Raw genomic sequence first — 25,585 nt, 5'->3', positions numbered from 1 at the left:
ATCCCAGTCTATCCCTTCCCACCCTCCACCCCCCTGGTAACCACAAGTCTGTATTCTCTGTCCATGAGTCTTTAGATTCCACATATGAGCGATCTCATATGGTATTTTTCTTTCTCTTTCTGGCTTACTTCACTTAGAATGACATTCTCTAGGAGCATCCATGTTGCTGCAAATGGCATTATGTTGTCGGTTTTTATGGCTGAGTAGTATTCCATTGTATAAATATACCACCTCTTCTTTATCCAGTCACCTATTGATGGACATTTAGGCTGTTTCCACGTTTTGACTATTGTAAATAGTGCTGCTATGAACATTGGAGTGCAGGTGTCATCCTGAAGTAGATTTCCTTCTGGATACAAGCCCAGGAGTGGGATTCCTGGGTCATATGGCAAGTCTATTCCTAGTCTTTTGAGGAATCTCCACACTGTTTTCCATAGTGGCTGCACCAAACTGCATTCCCACCAGCAGTGTAGGAGGGTTCCCCTTTCTCCACAGCCTCTCCAGCATTTGTCATTTTTGGATTTTTTAATGATGGCCATTCTGACTGGTGTGAGGTGATAACCTCATTGTAGTTTTGATTTGCATTTCTCTGATAATTAGTGATATTGAGCATTTTTTCATGTGCTTTTTGATCATTTGTATGTCTTCCTTGGAGAATTGCTTGTTTAGGTCTGCCCATTTTTGGATTGGGTTGTTTATTTTTTCCTTATTGAGTCGTATGAGCTGCTTATATATTTTGGAGATCAAGCCTTTGTCGGTTTCACTTGCAAAACTTTTCTCCCATTCCGTAGGTTTTCTTCTTGTTTTATTTCTGGTTTCCTTTGCTCTGCAGAAGCTTGTAAGTTTCATTAGGTCCCATTTGTTTATTCTTGCTTTTATTTCTTCTAGGAGAAAATTTTTGAAATGTATGTCAGATAATGTTTTGCCTATGTTTTCCTCTAGGAGGTTTATTGTATCTTGTCTTATGTTTAAGTCTTTAATCCATTTTGAGTTGATTTTTGTATATGGTGTAAGGGTGTGTTCTAGCTTCATTGTTTTACATGCTGCTGTCCAGTTTTCCCAGCACCATTTGCTGAAGAGACTGTCTTTATTCCATTGTATATTCTTGCCTCCTTTGTCGAAGATTAGTTGACCAAAGGTTTGTGGGTTCATTTCTGGGCTCTCTATTCTGTTCCATTGGTCCATATGTCTGTTTTGGTACCAATACCATGCTGTCTTGATGACTGTAGCTCTATAGTATTGTCTGAAGTCTGGGAGAGTTATTCCTCCAGCCTCTTTCTTTTAGAGAAGTTCATCTCATCTTAACAGTACTATTACTGAGGTTACTTTTCCCCACAACTTTCTATTCTAAAAAATCTGAAACTGTATAGAAAATGTACAAGAATAACAAGACTCATATACTCTTTCTCTTGATTCACCAATTTTGAACATTTTGTCAAATTTGCTTATTTCTCTTTTCCTTCCTTCCTCCCTTTTTTCTTTCGCTGAATCATTTAAGAATAAGATGCAGACGTCATTTTACCTCTAAATATTTTCGCATGCATAACTTAAGAATATAACCCTGTAGTTATTTCAAAAAGTTTTCATGAATTTCTAAGTGACTATGCTTTTTTGTTGTTGTTACTTTTGTGGTTGATGATGTAATTTTACATTTTATGTATGTATGTGTGAACATGTATTTTGTTATTTGAGTAAATACCTAGGAGTGGAATTGCTGAATCTTGTGGAAAGTGTATGTTTAACTAGATAGGAAATTGCCACACTGTTTTTAGAATAAGTCCTGTAATCAGTGTTTGAGAATTTCAGTTGCTCTGTATCCACATAAACACTTGATTTTGCTAGTCTTTTGCATTTTAACCATTCTAATGTGTTGTAGTGGTATTGTATTATGACTTAATTTGCATTTGCCTTATGACTAACAATGTTGGATTTTTTTCACGGGCTTATTGCATTTATACACCATTTTTTGGAGTGTAGCGTCTATTTAAATATTTTGCCCATTAAAAAAATAAACATTTTATTTTAGAACAATTTTAGATTTACAGAAAATTTTCAAAGATTGTACAGAGAGTTTCCATATGTTCTGTACCCAATTTCCAGTATTATTAATATCTTATGTTAGCATGGTACCACTAGTTACAATTAATGAATCAATATTTATCCATTACTACTAATGAATGTACATACTTTATTCATATTTTCTTAGGTTTTACCTAATGTCTTTTTTCTGTTTCAGAATCATTGCTAGGATATCAGATTATATTTAGTCATCATGTCTCTTTAGACTCTTCTTTGCTGTGACAGTTTCCTTGTTTTTGATGGCCTTAATAGTTTTGAAGAGTACTCATTAGATATTTTGTAGAATGCCCCTCTATTGAGATCTGTCTGATATTTGTCTTTTGATTGTACTAGGATTATGGTTTTGGGGAGGAAAACTGCAGAGATAAAGCATCAGTTCATCACATTGTATCAAGGGTACATCTATCAATATGACTCATCACTGTTGATGTTCACCTTAACAGGTGAAGTTTGTCAGGGTTCTTTTTTCAAGATGTCTAAAAAGTAATAGCTGACCATAATACTCCCAACCTCATTATTTCTTTCTCAGAAGTGTCCAGTGGGAATAGAAGACAGTTCAGCTAAGTTAGTCTGATGCTCTCCGATTTCGTTTTCCTCTGTATCAACCATTCTGTGCTGTAACGGTGACCACAGCACAGTCTGTCCTCTTAAGAAACTTTTTGTTCAGGTAGTGGCCAGAGAAGTAAAGGGATCATTACAATGCAATGTGACTGCCATGTGCTGTAACAGAGGAAATATTGGGATGCTGTGGAAGAGGGGGTTGATGAAAATTATTTGTTATATAAAATTTTGCCTAACAGGTTGAGAACCACTCTTACAGACCATGCTGAAAACAATGAAGAGTCCCTGAAAGGGTTTAAGTAGGGAAATGGCATGATCAGATGTATATTTTGGAAAGATCATTTTGGCTATAATGTGTAGAACAGATTGGAAGGAGCCATCCTGGGAGATGGTTATTGTGGTACTACTCCAGGTGAGAGACGATGGTGGCCTGAAACAAGGTATTGATCATGGAGACAGAAAGAACTTGACGATTTTTTCCCCCTGGAAGCTTAAAAGAGTTGGCTTTACTTTTGCTGTTATATCTGCTTTCAGGACCAAAAGAATGTTTGAAATTTCAGGTACTTTGAAAAAGAATGGGGAAATACTTTGCAACAGAGACATTCCCCAGATTTTTTGAGTCATATCAATAGTGTAATAATTTAGAGTCAGACTCTGGTTAAGAGGTCTGAATCCTCACTCTGACATTGCATAGCCCTAGCCTTGGGCAAATTGGTTAATTTCTCTAGGCCTCAGTTTCTTCATCAGCAATGAGGATATTAATTATACCTGTCATGTTGTGATTCCATGAGCATCAATATTCACTCCACCTACTTATTAGACCAGCCCTGACTCTAGCTAAAAAGAAGTTCAGAGGCAAATTGGATAGTTACCTTTCAAGTAGTGGTGTTGGACTTAATCTCCACCATCTACATGATCACATTTTGCTCCATATTGGGACAAATTTCAGACAGTTCTAAGATTGGAATGGCTGGCCATGATTCGCAGCCATGGAAGAGAGTAAAACTTATCTGTTGGTACCACGCTTTAACCCAATGACAGATGTTTCTCCGTTAGAATTTGTTATCATCCTTTGGGGCCATGGAGAAGTATCTTCCCTGGACTTGTGAATGAGGGAACAAAAGTGCCTTCTGAGAGTGAACTGTAGGATCACGGCAGGAAAACATAATTACCTGAAAGACTTGGGCCAGCTAAAATGTCAATAACCTAACTAAAGATATTTTAATGTATCTAAAGATATTGGTCAAAAACGGATTTGATAAGTGTTCAATTCCTAGATAAAGAAACACATAGGCAAAACTGGTAGTACCTATCCAAGCTCAGATTAGGAAAGGAAGTCTTGGCTTGTATGTTTCTGGTTCTGATTGGAGATGGATGCGGGAATTACAGCTAATGGATTATTGAGGACTTTGTTTTTGTAAGATAATCTCAGCTGAGATTGATGCTATGGTATGTATTATAAGTAGCCATTATTCCTTTTCTTTTTTTCCCTAGGGAATAGGATCCTTTATTTTCCAGTGGGCACAAAGTCATCCAGAGTAAGGACTATAGTTAAAGCTTCCTTTGAAACTAGGTGTGGCTCTATAACCAATTGTTTTTCTGTGGGATGCAAGCTGACATGGTGTGTGCAACTTTCAGTAAGTTTGCTTACTGAAAGGGCATACTTTCCTTTACTGTGTCCTCCTTCCTGCTGGTTAGAATATGTGTGTGACGGCTGGAGATTAAGCAGCGATCTTGAACCATGAAGCAGAAACCACATGTTGAGTATGACAAAGCAACAAGGTAGAGGGATCCTGGGTCCCTGGTAACTGTGGATCTGCTGTATCATTCTTAGACTGTTTAATTTGGACTTTATTTTTGTGAGAGATCATAACTTGTTCAAGCACACCTTGTTTAAGCTACTTATATTTGGAGAGTTCTGCCACTCACAGCTGAATCTAATCTTAACTAATGCAGATGCCTCAAAGTCAGTATTAGTTTCCTTTTGCTGAATGAATTAACACAACCTAATGGCTTAAAATAATACAAGTTTATTCTACCATAATTCTGGAGGTCAGGAGTCTAAAATGAGTCTCACTAAACTAAAATTAGAGTGTCAGCGTGTTACATTCCTTCTAGAGTCTTCAAGGGGAAATCCATTTCCTTGTCTTTTTAAGCTTCTTGAAGCTGCCTGCATTTTTTGGCTCCGACCCCCCTCTTGGCATCACTCCAATCTCTTCTTTCCATAGTCACATCCCCTCCTACTGCCTTTGACCTTCATTTCTCTCTCTTACAAGGATGCTTGTGATTATATTGGGTCTACCTTGATAATCAAAGATAATCCTCCCATCTTAAGATCCTTCATTTAATCACACTTGCAAAGTTCTTTTGCCATGTAAGGTAACATATTCAGAGGTTTTGAGTATTAGGATATAGACATCTTTGGGGTCTTTATTTTATCTGCCACAGGAGCTTTTAGTCTAGTTCCATATGTTTGATTATCTATCTTTATTCTTATTACTGAGCAACGTTCTGATTATGACTTGACTTCCCACTTAGGCTATCTCTAGGAGAAGACATACAGATCATACAGAAACTGAGGTTTCTGTCCACATGAAGAGGTTTCTCATGGCAAATTAGTAAAGTACCTTCCGAGTATGAATTACCTGTCTTTGCCTTGACTTCAAGGAGAAAATGCACTAGCTATGCTAATGAGAGCATTCTGGTCCATGTGGGAGTTTAATTTCTCACTGCAAATAAATAAACTGGCATTTGGATGTCTACCTCTGTCTCTTGTGCATGAGTCAGTCTCTCCGGGTCTGTACCCAGGACACTGCAGGAGTGAGTTTTGGGGCCAGATCCTGAAAACTGGACACATCTAATTGTGGTGCTTCGATGAATCCTGCCCAGCTCCTGCTGCCTTCCCTGGCTGACCCCTTGACCACTTCCCTCTAAGGGCTCTCTCCACTGATTTCTAGATCATTCACTTAAAAGGACATAGTCAAAGGTATGTGAAGTAATGTTGTCCCTATGTAATATTTTTAATATAGAAAAAAGGTCTCTTAGGAAGTATTTTAATGGATATTAGAGTTGTTTTATTTTTTTTAAACTGCCATTAGCTAATATTTCTGACAATGTAACGAAAGATAAAACATACTTTTAGTTAACTAACAAAATAAATGAATGAAGCATATGGAAAAACTGAAATTCATTACACAAATGAATTCTAATTTTAAAGGGAATGGTTATCAATGATAGCATCAGCAGATAAAATTCTGTAAATACCAGTTAACTATAAGAAACTTGAAGATTCTTTCAAGAATATTAAGGTGACTTAGAACTAGCAGATTCTTTTCACCCAATGCATCAAACAGATTGGGATGAACTTTTCCCAAGGGTGCAGCAATCTACAAAACTTTCTCTCCTACACAGTAAAATGACTATAATTTAATATTCAGTGTTGCCAACACCTTCACTTACATAATAAGGAAATTAAAGGATAAAGCTGGAAAAACAAGCTGGGTTTATTGAGACAACTCCAGATCATCACTTCCTGGAAGGTGGGAGGATGGATTTATTCTTACCTCTGAGCCTCCTGATTTAAACATTTATTCTGTGTCCTTGGCCTGGAATTCCCTTCTTGTTGGTCTAGTAAACATTCCTTCATTCTCCAAGATTCACATTAAATATCACCTTTTCTGTGAAGGCTTCCTTGACCCTAAGGAGAAATTGACCCTTCCCATCTTCTGTGCTTCTGTGCTACCACTGTATACTCTGTACTTTTTACAGGTAAGTTTTCCTCTCCACTATCTGTGAACTTCTTGAGAGCAGGAATATATATATATATATATATATATATATATATATATATATATATATACACATACACACACACACATATTTATATATATATATATATATAAAATTTACTTTACTTAATATAGCACTTACTATAGTATTATACTAGGCACTCTTCCAAGCACTACAAAAATATTCAGTCATTTAATCCCCATAACAGTCCCATGAGGTATTTATCTATCTGTCTATCTTTGTATCTATCATCTATCATTACATATAAATGATTTATTATAAGGAATTGAATCATGTGATTGTGGAGGCTGAGAGAGGGGCTTAGAAGCCCTAAGATCTGCAGTTGGCAAGCCAGGGACCCAGCAAGGCAGTGTAGTTCCAGTCCAGATCTGAAGGCCCCAGAACCAGAAGAGCTTCTGATATGAGTTCCAGTCTGAAGGCAGGAGATAATGGATGCCCTAGCTCTGCAGTTCAACAGCAAAGTTTCCCCTTACTCAGGCTTTTTGTTCTATTCAAGTCTTCAATTGATAGGATGAGGTCCACCCAGGACAATCGGATTTACTGTCTACATATGCAAATGTTCATCTCATCCAGAAACACTCTCACAGACATACCCAGAATAATGTCTGGGCATGCCAGTCAGGTTGACACATAAAATGAACATTGCATATGGGTAAACAGAGAAGGACTCACTGAGAAGGTGACATCTGAGGAAAGGAGGTGGGTGAGTGAGTCATGTCTGCGGAAAGAACATCTCAGAAACAGTGAGTACAAAGGTCTTGAGGTATTAGGAAGGTTTAAGGAATAGCAAAGGGTGGGCAGAGTCCTACTAGGATGGAATGAGCAAGGAGGAAAGAAGCAAGGGGTGAAGATGGAAAAGGAAAGGGCCAGGAGCAGAGCATGTAGGCTTTAAAGGAATTTTAGGAGCTTTTACTAAAAATATCATTGGAGGGTTTTTGAACAGAGGGGTGGCTCTCTGACATGTTTTATCAGTATCACTCTGGCTTGTGTCTTGAGAAGAGTCTGAATGCTGTCAAAGATGAAAGATCAATTTAGGTGAGAGACAGCAGTGGAAGTGGTGAGAAGTGGTCAGATTCTGGACTGGTGCTGAAGGTTAAGCTGATAGGTCAGATATGGGGAATGAGAGAAAGAAAGGCATCCGAGATGACTTCAAGGTTTTGGCCTGAGCAACTGGGGAAAAGTAGAAGAGGTACAGGGTTTGGCAGTAGGAATGTAGCAAGACGAAGACAGGGGTTCAGTTCTGGACTTGTTAAATGGAGAGGTCTATTAGTCATACAAGTGGAGATATTAAGGCAGCAGCCAGATATGTGAGTCTGGAGTTCAGGGGGAGAAATGAAGGCTGGACACATCATGTATTAGATGGTATTTAAAGCCATGAGGCTAAGTGAGATCACCAAATAAGTGAGTGAAGAAAGTAAAGAGAAGACAGCCAAGGACTGAATTTTGTAATACTCCAAATTTTGGAAATCAGAGAGTTGAAGAGAACCCAACAAAGAAGACTGAGGAGGAGCCAAAGATGTAAGAGGAAGACCAGACAAGTCTACTTCTATAAGCCAAGTGGAAAAGTGGTTCAAGGAGGAGGGAATGATCATATTCTGTTAATCGATCAAGTAAGATAAAGACTTGAGACTTGGCCATTGGATAAGCAACAGGGAGGTTGAGGTGACCTTGATAAGGGCAATTTAATTGGAGTGGATTGGAGAAATACCTGATTGTAGTAGGTTTAAGAGAGAATGGGAAGGGAGATATTGGAGATGGTGACTACAGAGAACTTTTAGAAAATATAAAATGGAGGTAGTAGCTGGAGGATGAAGTGGGGTCAAGAGAGGGTTTTTCAAAGATGGGAAAAATAATGTCCATAGATTGTTGGACATTACTTAAAAGGGGAGAATTGAGAGCAGAACTGCTGGAGTGATGTCCTTGAGTAGGTGAGAGTAAGTGGCATCTAGTCTATAAGTAGAGTAACTGGCCTCTTCTAGGGGCACAAAGTGTTCATCTACAGCCATAGGAAAGAAGCCCACCACTGTTGCAGGTGGTGGGTGTTTGTGGGACCTCTCTTCTGTGCCATTCTATTTCCTCAGTGAAATAGGAAGCAAAGCCATCAACAGAGAATGAAAATGAGTGGTGAGTAGATATTTGGGGTTTGAGGACAGAGTGAAGGTACATAGTATCACCTGGAAGAGTGGAATAATAGAAGGATGTGGGAAATATAGTGTGATTGCTGGTGGCATTAAGGGCCTGTTCAAGGTATATGATCAGAAATTTAAAGTGGGATTTCTCTTTGTGGTTTGGTTCCTCACCAGTCACATTTAGCTGCACAGATATAAGCATGGACTACAAGGAACATTGCCTTTAACAAGGGTCATTGTTTAAACAAGTGAGTATCTCAAAGTGTCAGAGGGAGCTAAGAGTACATGCAATGTATTATAAGTGAAATTAAGCTGGGAAAGGAAACAAATGAATGTATGTGTGAATGAAGAAATGGTTTCTTCAGTTGGAACACATTTTTTTCTCTCCCATCCATTGATTCAAACCCACCTTCTTGTTAATGGCCCACTTAAGAACTATATCACCCAGACATCATGCTTGTGGTTAAACATGCTCTTGGATGAGCATGATTTAAGAGGGGCAACTGTTATATCATAGGTCATGGTGTACAGGGATTTTGCTGTTTAAGTTTTCCCTTATGTTGTTTAGAATTTTTCTTCCATTCAAATATGAGCTTATTCTGGCAGCAAAGTACTGACCTCTGGTAAATGTTAGAGGGTGACTCACAGAAGTTTCCACAAACATTCATTTTTTTCCCCCTTTTTATTTTTGGCCAGATCTCTTTCTAAGTGTCTGGTGAATGATATTTAGATTGATCCTAATTAGGGGCGTGTGTCAAGGGGCGTGAAGGTGGGGGGACTCTTATTCCCCTTGGGTCTCGATTTGCCTTCAATTTCGTATGCAGCCAGCAGAAAGAGAGACATTTCCTTGGCCAAGGTAAAAAAAAAAAAAAAAATTTACAGTGCAGAGTCTCCATTAATCCAAGGTAAAGGTCAGAGAGGACCAAGAAACAAGGTACAAGGTATACCACATTGACATACCCATTGATTCCACCTCCCTACATTTTAAATATGGCAAAAAATAAATGTTCTTTCTGCCTCACTCTACATAATCATCAGTCTATACATAGCATGGCCACTCCCTAACCAAAGCCTTGTCACTCTTCGTGGTCAGGGACCTTGGTGTGTGTGAGTACTATTTTAAGACTAGTGGCCTAAAATTAGTTGTGTGCAAATAGAAAATGCATGCTTGTTGAGTTCAGGCTTGTTAAGCCCTGGAACACTTACCCTGGGAGTATGGCAAGTATATCTTGTTCTGTTACCTGGAAATCCTAACCAAAGGAGAAGCCAAAGGAATCCAATACACAGGTACTCCTACTTAGGCCAGTGGTTCTCAGCAGGCACAGTACCACCTTTTAGGATGTGTTTTGGGAACTGTGGGTGCATTTTTGGTTATCACAGTGATTGAAGGCATGCTAACTGGTATTTGGTGGCTGAGGACCAGGATTGACAGATGTTTGGAACAATTCCATAGAACATAGAAGTTGTCCTGCCCAACTGTCAAATGTTCTTTAGGGCACTGATGTGAGTGAAATACCTATTTATAATTATTTGTACATAGTCCCCAACTCTAATTTTATTTCTCCTTTATATCACACTTGGAGCATTATGTTAATTTTAAAAGATGTTTTGGTTTGTTTTTTCTATGTGTTGGTGGGTTATATCATAATCTGTTAATTTCCTTGCAGGACAACGAAGGAGATATTTTGTTGTACAGAGGGGATGGTGGATCTGATACAATTGAGAACTACTGTTTGAGATATTTGCTTATGCCTTATTCTTTCCATGCCAAATTTATAAATGACCAACAATTTCATTCAGCTTTATGTATGAGGTAGGGAGGCATTGATCTCAAGAGTCCATATTTAAGTCCTAAAGTATGAAGAGTTTCAGGTGGACACTGCCTGTGATTCCTCCCTTCTTACCCCATATTAGGCAGAAATTAAAGATAGGAATAGTCAAAATTTCTTTAGAAAAGGAAGTCACAGTAAAAAAGGTATGTGAGGGTGAGAGAATCTGGAGCCAGGCATCAGATTAGGTGGAAATCCCCACCAGGGGCAGAGATGGTATCTTCTCTGTCTTCTAGTCTTCCACCTCCAAACTGTCCTCCACCACAGATATCCATATACAACCGGTTCCTTTCCCTACAAATGTAACCTGCATGCCCCAATTACTCTATAAACACTGCAAACAGACTCCCTTTGTTCTCAAGATATGTGTTGGACAGTAAAAGGTTTACCCTAAAACATGCCGTCCACCAAGCTCCAGACATTCCATCTGAATGAAGGTGCCAAGTGAAAGGTTTGGAAGGATCTTCAAAAGGAGATCCAGAGAGGCAAAGGGCTCATGAATCAGGACCCTGCAATTACAACGATCTGAGGCCTTGTCCCATCATTAGGGGAAAGCTGCTGCAAATACTCACAGCAGGAAGAAGCAAATATTATATGCTTGAAATTGCAGTGGAAATGGCTGAGTTACTTATTTTTTTAAAAGAGGGGAAAAGACTAATTAAAAGGGAGGTGTTAGGGACCAAAGAGAAGGTTGATATTCAAAACTCATAAAATTAGGGGATACTTTCTGCTCTTGAGCATAATGTGAAATCTAGTGAAAGGACTGACTGAGACATAAGTGTTGTTTGTCTCCAGACCAGACATATGTCCTTCAGGAATCCAGGCAGGACCTCTTATGGTGGAGTTGTGGCTTGGACAAAATATTTGCTGAACTCGGTTGAGGCATGGGGATGAAGGACACAATGGAGGGCAGTGGTATGGTAAGAGCAGTGCCAGCTCATGGCTGTGTAGCCTGTGTGCCCACACAGGGCCTTGTGCTTAGAAGGGCCCTGTGATTGGGTTAATGCCTTGGCACCACCATCTTGAAAGTAATAATTTTTGAATAGAGGCCCCTACATTTTCATTTTGCACTGGGCTCTTCAAATTATATAGCCAGTCCTGATCAAAAGAGTGAACATCTGAGTCAGAGAGATCTGGGTTCAAATCCAGGCTCTACCAGTGGCTAAGAGTATGCTCTTGAGCAACCTATTAACCTCTCTTCATCTGTAAAATAGGAGCCATGACAGTACCTATCTCATGGGGCTGTTCTGATGACTAAAAGAAACAACTCAGCAGTATTTAGTAAATATTATTAATGTTATTAATGTCAAAAGTTTAGATGACATGGCAAAGGCACCAAGGCACCAGCCATTGCTGGAATAGAACTGTTTTCTAAACTCATTTTTGCTAACACATTTCTGCTCTGGATGCGTATATTGATGTCACCATCCTTGTGGCAAGATAGGCCAAGATAATTTTCTTAATTGCAGGCTTCACTGACACATTTTGTGCCAGAACCAAAGGAGAGTAGGTGTTATTTCAAATCTGTGAATCATCACATACACTCATGCATCGCATATTTCTTATAGATTTAAAGGAGTTGAACTCTAACCAAGATAATGGAGACATTATTTTAGAATGTAGAAATATGCCCATATAAAGGCAACTTGCTTCTGAGAATACTTCCTTCTCTGCGTGGGCCTGCCAAGTCATTTTATTTGCCATACAGTTATTTAATGCAATATTCCCAAACAAAGAAGGTGCAAATCAAAAAGATCGCCAGACCCGTTTTGCTAGGACTACATTCTAATTATCACTTGTCATGAATAAATTGATTGCATTGTATTAGAATATGGTTTGGACTAAGTGCAGAATGAAATGTGGAAATAAGGCTGAGTGGAAGCATTTTCTTCCATTCTGAGTGAATACCCCCTATTAACTCCTTGCTTATTATTATAATTAAAAGTAGTCTCTGACAGTCCTTTTTAAACTATTTGTGAAGTTGAGAATAAATTTTTAAAATGTGAAATAGATTTCTTAAAAAAGGTTTTAATATATTAAATATATCTATGTCCACTCTACTTAGTGGAAATACCTCAGCTTAGTGTAAATATCATTGCTGCCATACTGTGATAAGGAACTCTCCCCCAGAGAGCTGAGTCATAGTTCTAGAAGAAAACTCTTCGATTGTTAGGAAGACAGAATTGCCCCTGTGATGTGGGAAGTGAGTTCTTTCTTTCCAAACAAGACTAGAACCATAGTTAAATGTGAAGGCAAAATTGGTCTCCACCTCTCTCTAAACATTTTAACTTTGGGCTTCCCTCCATCACTGAAGATAATCTGATAAATACAGTGCTGTCGATTTAGGGATGACTCCCTAGTTTTATATCTTGCTTTAAAATTTTTTTTATTGTGATAAAACCTACACAACATAAAATTTACCATTGCATCCATTTTTAAGTGTACAGTTCAGTGGCATTAAGTATACTAATATATATCTTGCTTTTTTTTTTTTTTTTTGGAGGCCTTCAGTGGTCAAATCTCTATAGTTAAGTAGTGTAGACACTGACAAGGAAGTGACAGACTTGCCTATGACGTTTTCAGGGAGAGCACCTTTGTAGTTTAATGGAGAGCACCCCGTACCAGGCAAGGGTGGGTGCACCTCAGGACTCAGCAAGAAGTGAGGGGGACCAGGACAGAGGTTTTCTGAGATTCAACATGTGTCAATCTCTGTCCTGAGATAGGTTAGAAATAATGGCACTTACTAGTGCCATCCCCATTCATCTGTGAATCCTCACAAGAAACTGTCAGATTGCCTCTCCTTCTCAGACACTTACCTTAATCAACTGTTTCTTTCTCTTCCCTGTAGTTATCCTTTCTCTCTACTGGCTTTCTATCCGCATGCAAACTGGCTGTGTCTCCTATTTTGGTAAAACATAGCAATCAAACAAAACCCTCTCTTGTCAAAATCTTCCCTTATTAGCTCCACAGTCTTCTTTTTTTGTTTGTTTGTTATTTTTAATGTAGTTTCAAAATTTTTCTTTCAAAGCTCTAAAAGCCAACATGGACATGGTTTAAAGTGTCAAATTATTTTCCAAGGCTCTTAACAGCAAACAACAGCTCCTGCCCCTCTACTGCTTCTTACTCTCCAGGAGCAACCACTTTCCACTTTTAATGATATATTTTAAAAAAAAATTCATCTCCACATCTCAGAATAGCATGCTTGTCCAGATTTTTCCATCTTTGGCCATTGGGAGCTCTTTCAGATTGGCTCCAGTTGTCCCTTTTGTTATCGGGGCACTTGATTACTTTCTGGCAGCATACTTTTCTCCAAGCCCATCTTATATCTTCTCTGCCTGCACCCTAGACTCACCCATTTCCCCGAGGAGCCTTTGTTCTGCCTATTGGAGAATGGTTTTTAGAAACCAAGATCTGGGCACAGGTGTGCCCAGTGCTGTTGAGGGGACAGAGCTGGGAAATACATGCATGTATTCCCGTGTATACACACGTATCTAAAGTTATCTATCTCTCTACTATGTATCCAAAGTATACACACGTATCTAAAGTTATCTATCTCTCTACTATGTATCCAAATCATTTAAATTAAACATAAGTTTATGCTAATGTCCCCAAATCTAACTTAGTATCACAGGATTCATTCTAGCTTCTCCTCTGTTTATTTGTAACTTTTTCCTCTTACTGTGAGAAACTTGTATCTTATTATCTGTCATTTATCATTTGCTCAACCCTAGTATAGATGTAAATAAAGTACTTTCAGAATTTTTTTTTTCTTGAAGTACAGTCAGTTTATAATGTGTCAATTTTTGGTATACAGCATAATGTTTCAGTCATACATATTCATATATATACTCATTTTCACAATCTTTTTCATCATAGGTTACTACAAGATATTGAATAGAGTTCTCTGTGCTATACAGTATAATAAACTTGTTTACTTTCAGAATTCTTAACCTGTATCCCTATAAGAAACTAACTTACTTATTAGAGCACAGTGTTTATATACAGTTCTTTTTATCTTTAGCTTTACAGTATGTAGTCAAGATTTCATTTTTCAAAGTAATTTTAGGTCAGCTCCTTCCCATCCCTTTCAAAAAGTTTATGACATTTTTTTTTTAATCTCAGCCCATCTTTTTTTTAACTGAAGTATAGTCAGTTTACAATGTTGTGTTAATTTCTGTACAGCACAGTGATTCATTTATACATATATATACCTTTCCTTTTTTAAAATTCTTTTTTAATTGAAGTATAATCAGTTACAATGTGTCCATTTCTGGTGTACAGCATAATGTCCCAGGTATATATATGAATATATATACACATATATTCATTTTCATTAAAGGTTATTATAAGATATTAAATATAGTTCCCTGTGCTATAAGAAGAAATTTGTTTTTAATCTTTTATATATATATAGTGGTTAACATTTGCAAGTCTCAAACTCCCAAATTTATCCCTTCCCACCCGCTTTCCCCAGTAACCATAAGATTGTTTACTATGTCTCTGAGTCTGTTTCTTTTATAGATGAGTTCATTAGTGTCCTCTTTTTTCTTTTTCTTTTTAGATTCCACATATGCGTGATATCATATGGTATTTTTCTTTCTCTTTCTGGCTTACTTCACTTAGAATGACGATTTCCAGGTCCATCCATGTTGCTGCAAATATGCCATGCATTTGTAATACAGTTAGATTTATTTCTCACAGTTTATATTCCATTCTGCAAACCTCTAACATCCTAGTTAATTTTTAAAATTCACATACATTAAAATCCACTCTTTGTAATGTACAGAGTTCCATGGGTTTTGAAAAATGCATAGTCATATATATACCATCCCAGTGCCATACAGAACAATCTCATCACTTTAAAAATTGTCTAATCTCCAATCCAATTTTTAAATAATTTTTGATTGCTCTTAATAAATTGCTTTAAAGAGCTATGCAATACTGTGTCTTTCACCAGATCTCCACTGGCTCACAATTATGAGCTACCCTCAAAAGGGGCTGTGGAGAGATTACTGATACATCCAACTGTAAATGGCTAGAGGAGCAGGTTAGATGATCAATTATTGGGGAGCTGATGGAAGCAGGTGCCACACGGGACAGGTTAAATTCTAGGGGACAGCAGAGAGGGCAATTTACTGGGGAGGTTTGATTGAATGGAGGGCTTCAGCCAGAGGGAGAATGTGTTCATTATTAATTTGTTGCTTCTCAACCCCCTTCATTAACTAGTCTGCTTAAACAGGTCTGGGCCCTGTAAATATTTTTCCTTTGGCAGCTGGCACAATGTTTTGTCAGTAGAGGGTGCTGGAGGGAGCCAATAAAGGAGAAAGAGGGGTTTTCCTTCTTGGTTTTGATGGCTTGGTACTGAGGAGCATGCTTCCTTTCCCATTGCCCAGCTCAGTGCTAAGGTCCTGTATTGTGTAGCTTTTCCTGTGTGCTTTCTTCAGTTCTTGTGATAAACCACAGCAGTGTGGCTGGGAGCCTCAGACAGCACAGCCTTCACCCCAGGCCAGGTTGCTGCTCTGTATGGGCATACTGGGACTCCCACTGGGCTGCCTGTCTAGTGAGCTAGATGCTCAGCCTTCATCCTATTCTGTGGGTCAGAGCTGCTCTGTCCCAAGCTATACGCAGAGGTTTGCTAGGTTCCTGTAGAGGGGCCTCTCCAGGTCCTGGTCTCAATGGCAGCCCAGCTCCCTCTGTGCACCCACCCTTTAGGTTCATTTCACCTGTGCCCCACAGAATTGTTTCACGTGGCTGTCCTGACATGGACATTATTCATTCCAGCCTCACACCTGCAGTGGCCCTCTGATTCACCTGCCCCCTGTTTCCCTCTGCACACACAGCCTGCCCACTGGCTCTGGTTGGCCTGTGCCCAGGAGGTTGTTTGTGCCTTCCTGGCAACTCTGGGCCATCTCTCACCTAGGCATCTTCTCTGCCATCAAGTGGGCTGTGACCATACCTTCTTCTTCTTCTTTTTTTTTTTTTTTAGAGATTTTATTAGATTAAAAAGTTTTTTTCTTTTAATGGAGGTATTGAACATTGAACCCAGTACCTCATGCATGCTAAGCACATGCTCTACCACTGAGCTATACCCCCCCATTAGATTTTATGTACACTACTGTGACCATAACTTCTTCAATGAACTTTAACGTTTGACCTCCTCCAACTTTCTCTTTTTTTTGTTCTTCCCCTCAGTTCTTCAGCACCCATTGAGCTCTCGTTCCTTCTTTATAGTTACTCTCCTATCATTGCTCAATAATTCTTTATAGTAAGCTTCCCTGTTTAAATTACTCTGTTGTTTCTGCTCTTGATTTGACTGTGACTAATTAAAGTCCGTTCTCACTGGGAAAAGGACAGGTGTTCTTGGTCTTTTATTAAATCTCATTTCAAGAAAGAGAAAAAAGCAATTTCCTGTCAGGAAACTTGATGAGGATGCTGGCCCAGGCTCTCTAGGTCGGGGAGCAAATCCATATAGAAACGCTAACCAATAACTCAGACCCCAGACCTTAGATCTGGCTTGTAGCTAAAGGCAGAGTTCTAACAAAGGGAGTTTCCTGTAAGATGAAGGGGCAGGTACTGAGTACTCATTGTAACCTGGGGCCCATAAATGTTCAAAACGTTTGTTAGGCTTCTGCTTAGAGTGAAATAAGATAAATTATTCTGGGCAGTAGTACTTACACCGAGATGTAAAATTCAGCTTCTTTTCGTTGAGCTTGGCACTTAAAAATGGCATAATAGCCAGATAGTTTCTAGATTGGGCATTAATACAAAAAAAAAATCTTCCTTTGCTTCTTTCTGATTCCTGCCAAAAATGCATTTCTAAGTTTCTCTTTTAAAGAAAATTTCCTGGGTCTGAAAAGGAGGTTTAAAGTTCTTAAGAGATTCTGCTGACAAATTGATCTTACTTTAAATTTCTTGAATGTTCTGTTTCTCTTATGTTGCAGATAATGGGTGATTTTAGTTTCTGGATTTTACTTGGCTGTGGTTTGAATAGTCTTAACATAACAGTACTGTTTGTTAATCATGCTCTAATTAAAAAGGGAAGCTGAAGTCCTCCAATGTTTCTTAAAGATTTCCTCAGTTAACCCTACCACATCGATAAATCTCTGAGGATTATATCTATAGTAGTCATATGATAATCATAAACCAAGGTGTATAAGCAAGGTGAGATGATTGCTCAAATAACAAGGAACAAATGACTCATCTGAATCCGAGAGACTTTTATTTAAAGGATTTGACCTCTCTCCCATTGCTTTTCCATATTTGTCCTCAAAGTAATCTATGGTAGGAATTATTTTAGAGATAAGAAAATAAATAAATTAGGGCAATTTGTCCAAGAAATTGTTAGTGTTAGCACTCAGACTAGAAGCTATATTTTCATCCTCTGACTGGTATATATTGTTTACTTAAATATTTATTAACTTCATCTTTTTTTCTCAGTATAAGAAGAAGCTGGCTATGCAATAACTAGTTTTTCTTAAAGAAGATAACCTCTTTTTTCTAAATCAAGAATAATAAAAATTAAGTATTATTTGTAGTAATTCCATTATAATAATTATGGTAATAAACCAATAATTTACATTTGCATAATATTCTATTGTTTATGAAGCATTCTGACATCTTTGCTAGCTAGCTAGAAAAAGCACTATTCTATTTCACAAATGAAGAATAGAGACTCCGAGAGGCTGACTAAATTTCCCAAAGATATACTGTTAGTATGTGATGGAGGTTGAATTTGAACTCACCGAAACCTGTTCTCCCAACCACTCTCTCCTCCATACATTACATGGTGGCCAAAGCATACTAGACACATCTGTTCAACTAATTGTATGCACCCAGAAGTCTAATCTGGGAGAGAAAACAAAGCTTCTAAGAATTAGGCATGAGTCTAATTCTGAAGTCAAATAGAGAATAAGTGGGCACAAACTAAACTTAAATATGTACTCCATAGCATGTATTGTGAGAAGCACATAGGCCGATAGTGCAGATATAGTACCTCATACATATCATGTAGCTAATATTATTTCTCTCATTTTATAGACATAGAAACTGAAGCTCAGGAAAGTTAAGTAAATTATCTAAATCTAGATCCCTCTGATTCCAAAATATGTGCTCTTTCCGGATTAATGTAACAGACTTCCAGAGAGAGATCCGTTTGGAAAGGTTGTTCAGGGAACAAGGAAAAAGAGCCGGCCTTCTTCTATCAGCTTGATCACAGAAAGAAGCCCTGCTTTGAAAAGGATGAGTGTATTATTAGAGAAGGGAACCAGTGTATTGTTAGAGAGTTTCACTGGTAGAACTAGTCATCCGTCAATCTGAGAGGCAGCAGAGATATCACCACTCATGGCCTGATGATGTGGGTGATGCTTCTGACTCCTTTACTCACGGTCAAGTATACCATTCTAATAAAATCATACATTCTTTCCACAGGTTTGTCAGCATCAATAGACCAATTTAGGTTGGATCACATCCATTAGTAAGGGCACATGTTCATTGAGGTTAACAGAAGCATGACTGTCTGTACTTACATTTCTATTTCTCTTTTTTAAAAAAATGCTGAGAATATGTAGTTAAGTTCTAGATGATTAAATAAACATTCAATGAACTCTCATTTTATTCTTTCACTGAATAATGTCTCCCTCTGTGTTTATAATGATGTATATTTTCAATGACACATTTTGGATTTTCTGAGACCATTCTGATTTCAAGTTATTCATTATTTTCTCCCTAAAGCATTTCTGCTTATCTGGGTCTAGATTTTTTATTCAAAAATTAGTAAGTATATTGCATGTTGTGCCTGAAGGCATTTTAGTTGCCATCTGCAACCTATTCTTTAACAGTTTTCTACTATATTGATTAATTCCTGCATTAAGAATACAAGGGAACAGTGTCTGACAAATAATTACCAAAACCTTCTTTACACTGAAAAATTAATTCCATTTGCAAATTCATTGGAAATTATAGCCATTATCCAAATAATTTAGGTAAAAATGCTTTCTAGTGTATCCCCTTCTCCCCTAAGTAATGGGTTGATAGGGAAAGCATATGAATTTTAACTTGAACCATAAACTATATTGTCTAGATTAACTGATTTCATGAGATAACTAAGCAACCTGCCCCTAGGGGTTTCCTGGTGATGAAATTTTTCTTACTGTTCTCACCTTTGTTTTCCTGCTATACATCGCATATATTATTTTCCAGCTATAAATCCATACAGTACCAGAGTTTGTTTTTTGCGAAATCACAATTATGAGTGAAGAACCGTGGTTGGAAAATATTTTATTTGCCTCTCAATCATTTTCTTAAAATCAGCAATTTGCTAAAGTGATCCTTCAACATAAATACTAAATTTTAATGAATATGTCCCCGTTATATTTCCTCAGAAGGTTTTAGTGTGTAAAATTATCCTCAGTATGTCAGAATTTATCAGGTAGAAACATTCTAAGGAAAAAATGCCCATGTAAAGGAATGAATATTTTTTTAAAAAAGAAAAAAAAAGGAATATTGAGTCTATGTTTGAATAATTCAGTTCTTAGTTCTATTCTGTCACATAGTCATAGACAAACTTTATTTGGTCAATCAGAAAAGTGTATTTTATTATGCTAAAAGTGCATTTAAGACCTAGATTGTTAATAGGTTCTGAATTTAAAAACTTCTTTACTGTAGTATATATATATATATATATATATTTGTTGTTAGCAAAAATATACACAATAACTCTTGTTTATAGAATACTGAATGTTTGGCAATTTATAAGATGAAACGTAGGAATTACTCACATAAATTACGAGTTAGAGTAGAGAAGACCCTGAATGATGTAATAGAGTCATGATCTTAGAGGGGATTAAGGGAGAACCAGGCTAAGCAGAACAGAGCAAGGGAGGCTTTCATTTGGTTATCAAATGCCATATACAGAGATGGTATGAAAAATGAATGAACATTTGGAAAACAAATGTTTTTAAATCAAATTTTAATGCTCTGGAATATTCACTAATCACACACAGGAAATAGAAGAGAATGTTTTTTTCCCTTGTGAGTAATTCAGTATTTGAAATATTTCAAATGCAATCTTTGAAAATTCAAATATTGGTCTCTGAGGGAGACAGAGGATATGAACCCCAATGAGTTTTTTTTTTTTTTAAATTCAGCAAATGTTGGTTCTCTGAAGAGAATTTGAACTGAGTGTTGGCATTAATGCATGATGCAAGGCAAAACATGAATTATCTCTGGATTTATTCTCATTGGTTCTTTTGGGGGGGCAGTATAATTTTTTAATAGTCAAAGTTATACATTAATAGATATTGGAGGGGGAAGACCCATGAAGTTCATGTGACTCTTCTGTACTGTTAAACTTCATCGTAAAAACATGAGAAAAAAGTTATACAGAATATTAAATAATGCTAAAAAGCTTATATTAAAAAAAAAAAAAAGGCAGTGCTTTCTCTTTCCACCCAGCTGAGGCTTTTAGGCCTTTGGCAGTTTTTCCTGATATAATATGCCTATAGCTATACTACTATTTCTTGGCTTATAATTTTAGATTTTGTCTATTAATTCCACACACACACACATATACATTTCTTCCCCTATCCTCTTAATATAATCCTAGTCTAATTTCTAGTTAATTCAATATTTAGTATTTACATTATTTTGTGTTGGTCATTGGTAAGCCAGTTAAAAGTAGTACTTTCACTACTTTTCCTTCACTGTACAACAGTTTGTTTTCTTTGGAGTTGAAAATTTCCTAGTTTTTCAGCTTATCAGTTTTCTGTTAATCTAACCAAATGTTTAATTTGATTTTCAGATGCTTACCAATACTACATTTAACATTTCAGATAGTCTGTTGATTATCTCTGTCCTCCCGCTCCTGTCTGGACTGGTTGCTACCTAAATTTTCATCCCAGGACTGAAGTCCCTTTCCCCTTTTATGTGTGAACAGTCCCTGTTTCCCAGCTTCTATATTTTCTCCTTTTTGGTTAGGTCCCTCATTTCACTGGAACCTGTCCTTCAGTAGTTTCCTGAGAAAGAGTACTTGAATGTCTTTACACGTTTACCCTCATAGTTGGTTGTTACTTAAGGGTAGGAATAGAACCCGAGGGTGAAAATAGCTTCCCTTCAGAGCTGGAGAGACTTTGCTTCATTGACTTCTGAACTCCATTGCTATCAAGAATTTTGATGCCTAATTACTGATCCTTTTTATGTAATTATCTCCTCCTCCAGTCCCCAAGAAGTTTTAAGTTTATTCTTAGTATCCTTAAATTTTATTCTGTGATTTGTAGGTTAAGTCTTTTTTGATTCATGGGGGTGGTCACTTAGTGGGCTTTGTTATATCTGAGACTGCGTGTCTAAATGGCATGTTTTTCAGCTCTGGGATATTTTCTTTGATTGCTTTCCTTTTTTTTTTTTCTTTTCTGTTTTCACTTTCTGGAAGTCCTATCAGTCAGATGTTAAGACATTCTGTAGTGATTATTTAAGCATCTTATTTTTCCCCTCTCATTGTCCATCTTTTTATCTTTTGGTTTTACTTTTTAGAAGATTTCCTTACTTGTATCTTCTAATCCTTTAATAGATTAAATTTTGGATATAATAATTTAGATTAAATAATGGGTTTTATGTGTTTTATAGCCATGTTTTTAATTTCCATAAACTTATTCTTGTTCTGATAGTTTCTTTATTAAAACAATCATCCTCCTCTTGTTTCATAAATACAATACCTTCTTTTCTGTCTCTGATGATATCAATTATAGTTTTAAATAAGGTTTTGTTCTGTTCCTTGTTTTATCTTTGTTTCCTCTGGGATTTGTTGTTAATGTTGAAGGTTTTCCTCAGTGTCTGGCAGTCACTAGTTATCCACTTATGTTTTTAATAGTCTAAAGGTTTCTCTGGAGATGAGTAGAGTATACTAATTTATTTGTTTAAGTATCTTTTATATTTACAAGACAGAATTTTATCAAATTGTCTATACAACCACATTTAATAATGAGGTACATAATGCTTCTTTTATGTGTAGGAAGTGCTCGTGCTTTGAAGTCCTCAGCCTTTCTGAATGTCTGTGTGGTAAACTAGCTGCCTCCTTTTTGGTACCCACCTCTTTGGATACTTAAGTTTTAGCTTCTTTTGCTCAGCGGTGTTTCTTACCATTCTTCTTTAAAAAGTTTGTTTTTGTTTTTGTCTGCCAGTATTCATTTCCTATTTGTCTTTAAGGCTTATACCATTTTTTGATGGGATTTCAGGGGAAAAAAAAGAGACAAACACATCTAGTTAATCTGCCATATTTAACTGGAATTTCCTTATTATTTTTTTATTTTGGCAATCTGGCTCATGGATATGAAGATGTCTTTTATGTCTCTGAAATATGAAATTAATAAAAATCTGTTGGTCTTGACTGGCCAGTATTATTTTCCTCCTTCCTCTGGTAAAAGCAGTTGCCTCATTACTTTGAGTGAACTGTCCCTTTCCCAATCCGAGTGGTTCTGGTCGGGCTGCCAATCATAGGACTTCAGTCTTCTGACCACAGGAGTGGGCATGTGATCTAATCTGGAAACTTGGTTTTGCTCCCTTGGGAATAAGACTCCTGAACAGAGGTAAATGGAGACAAAGTGTGGTCATGGTGTTAAGTTTCCTTATTGGTGACCCCTAAAGGAATGTCTCTGATGGTACCAGCCTGGGCTCTTTTGGGGGCATAATAGAAACCAATTCTGATTAGCCTCAGCAGGAAAGGGATTTAATGAGAGCATATTGAGTAGTTTGTGAAGTTTGAGAAGGTTTTAGAATCTGATTTAAAGCCTGCTCAGAAAATAACCAGTTCCCAAATGTATTAGTTTCCTACTGCTGCTGTAACAAATTCCCATAAGCATTATGGTTTAAAACAATGCACATTTATTTTCTGATAGTTCTGGATGTCAGAAGTATAAAATCAAGACCTGTTCCTTCTGGAGGCTTCAGGAAAGAATCTGTTTTCTTGCCTTTTTTCATCTTCTAGAGGCTGCCCCTTCCTTGCATCCCTCCAGCCTCCTGCTTTTGTTGACACATATTCTCTCTCTCTCATCTCCTGTCTCCCTCTTATTAGGACTCACGATTACATTAGGCCCATCCAGATAATCCTGGATAATCTCCCCATTTTAAGAGACTTGATTTAATCACACCATCAAAATTCCTTATACTATGTAAAGTAACATATTTATAGGTTCCATTTTTGGGGAGCCATTATTCAGCCCACCACACCAAGGAAGTCTAAACACAGCTGGATTACAGCACTGCACAGTCATAAATCCCTGCTGCTGCCAACATTGAATGTACAATGCTGTTAACTGAAACCCCAGAGCTGTCCTGATTTCTCTTCTTCCCAAGTGAAGCTCTATTATTAGCTTATCATCCAATGTCCATTCTCCTTTCTTCTTTAGTAATGATAGAATTTTCATCTGGTCATACAACCACCCAGAATGAACACTTTCCCAGCCTTCCTGCAGCTAGGCATGGACATGTGACTAAGTGAATAATGAGTTGTAAGTGGAATTGTCTTCTGGCAGTTTCTGAGAACCTTTCCTAGGACATAGTTGGGATTTGCTTGGTTCTTCATCCCTTCTTGCATTCTGCTGCTATCTTGGGCCGTGAGGGTTATGCCCCTAAAGATAGCGGAGAGTGAGCAGAATAAGCATGGGTCCCAGGGGACTTCATGGAGCAGAGCTGCTATGCCAACTCTGGACTTCTTACCTCCAGGCTCAGTTTATTTGAGAGAGAATTAAAATTCTGTCTGTTTAAACCGCTGTTATTTTGGGTTTTCTGTCATGTTTAGTGGAACTTAATCCTAAATGATACACAGGCTTTCTTGCCCAGATCTCCCTTTTATTGGGTGAGCTGTTCAAGTATCCTTCTCATTAACTTTTTGGGTGAGCTGCCAGTATCCTTCTCATAAACTTTTTTTTTTCTTAAGTTAGAGTGGTTTTGTTTCTGGACCTGCTGGAAAGAATTGTATCAGCCAGAGGTGGGTTTAGAATGTCACATACTGATAGCATCACAGTAAGACTATCGTAGTGAGAAAACTGATTACTGAATCCTCCAGACCAGCAACTCTCAACAGAGGAGATACTATACCCCCTTGGGGCATTTTGGAAACTTGTAGACCCATTTTGGCTTGTTAAAGTGATGAGAGGATACACTGGCATTTCTTGGGCTGAGGCCAGAGATGTTTTGCAATGTACAAGACAAACTCATATAACAAAAAATTGTTCTATAAATTGAATGAGACTTTCAAATGTTCTAAAGGACTTTCATGTAGGGGTAAAACTTATTTAGAGTCATCTGTGCCTAGAACCCAACTCCATTTTACATAAAACTCTTAGTGGTTTTTAAGTATTTTTAAGATCACTGACTTTTCCAAGAATGTAACTACTTTGTAAGCCAAGAGAAGATTATACATTGTTTGCCAGGGAGCTTTACCAAGAGGCATTCCCTATTTTGAAAATGCACGTCCCTGACAATGCTGTTCATGGTGTTTGAGTCTCTGGTACAACATGATAGGCATTTGTGATTGTTGCATTTGCAGTGACTCTACCTGTAGGTGTAAGCCTCTAAGAGCCTGAGAGTTTAAATTCTGGGATATATATTACACTAAGTGTATTTTATTTATCCTTTGTTTTATAGTTAGATGATTACATTGGTTTAAAAAAAATGTCTTGTATAAATAATATTACCTATGAATTCCATTTCAGGATGGCAGAGGAGGCATTACAAAAGAGGGAGCATTTGGCCTGAGAGAACTCTGGCCAGTAAAACAAACACAATCCACTAGTGACAGTAATGTCTGAGGGATGCTGAGTCTGTTTTCCGAAGGCTGGCATGAGTTCTTTTGACCTGGGAAAGAGCTGAGCCTTGAAGGACTCCCTTGATAAGGCTTAGGGGCTTGTCTCAATGTGTCTTACTAGCCCTCAACATTACCTTGACTCTGACCAGCCAGATCATGGATTACTCCCGTCTTCCTCCGATGGATTACTCTGTAACTGACCTTGCACACCAGCCATCTCTGTTCAGCCTTCAGATCATTTCTTCTATGACATTGGAAGTCAGTACTTTTAGATGCTGAATCCAGATAAACTTCTACAGAAAAAGCAAATCTGGTTCCACTTTTACTTCAGGTACAGGATATCATTAGCACATTTTCCATATAAATAGGGACTGTTGGGT

The 25,585-nt window shown here is 37.6% G+C and overlaps 1 protein-coding gene across 6 annotated transcripts in view; it reads left to right on the top strand.

Moving 5' to 3' along the window:
- The window catches only part of ACYP2 (acylphosphatase 2), a 219,702-nt gene that overhangs the window by 31,832 nt on the left and 162,285 nt on the right, over positions 1-25,585 (top strand). Inside the window, exon 1 of one of the 6 annotated variants that reach the window (XM_072937745.1) lies at positions 25,132-25,536. The exons of the other annotated variants lie outside the window; for them this stretch is intronic. The gene's annotated coding sequence lies outside the window, so the exon portion shown is untranslated. Of the gene's footprint in view, positions 1-25,131; positions 25,537-25,585 lie in introns of those variants that run through there. 6 annotated transcript variants of the gene reach the window in all.

This window comes from Vicugna pacos, chromosome 15 (assembly GCF_048564905.1).
Source record: "Vicugna pacos chromosome 15, VicPac4, whole genome shotgun sequence".
NCBI classification, from domain to species: domain Eukaryota; kingdom Metazoa; phylum Chordata; class Mammalia; order Artiodactyla; family Camelidae; genus Vicugna; species Vicugna pacos.
The sequence above is the reverse complement of the archived record's forward strand: the minus strand, read 5'-3'. Positions and strand labels throughout refer to the sequence as shown.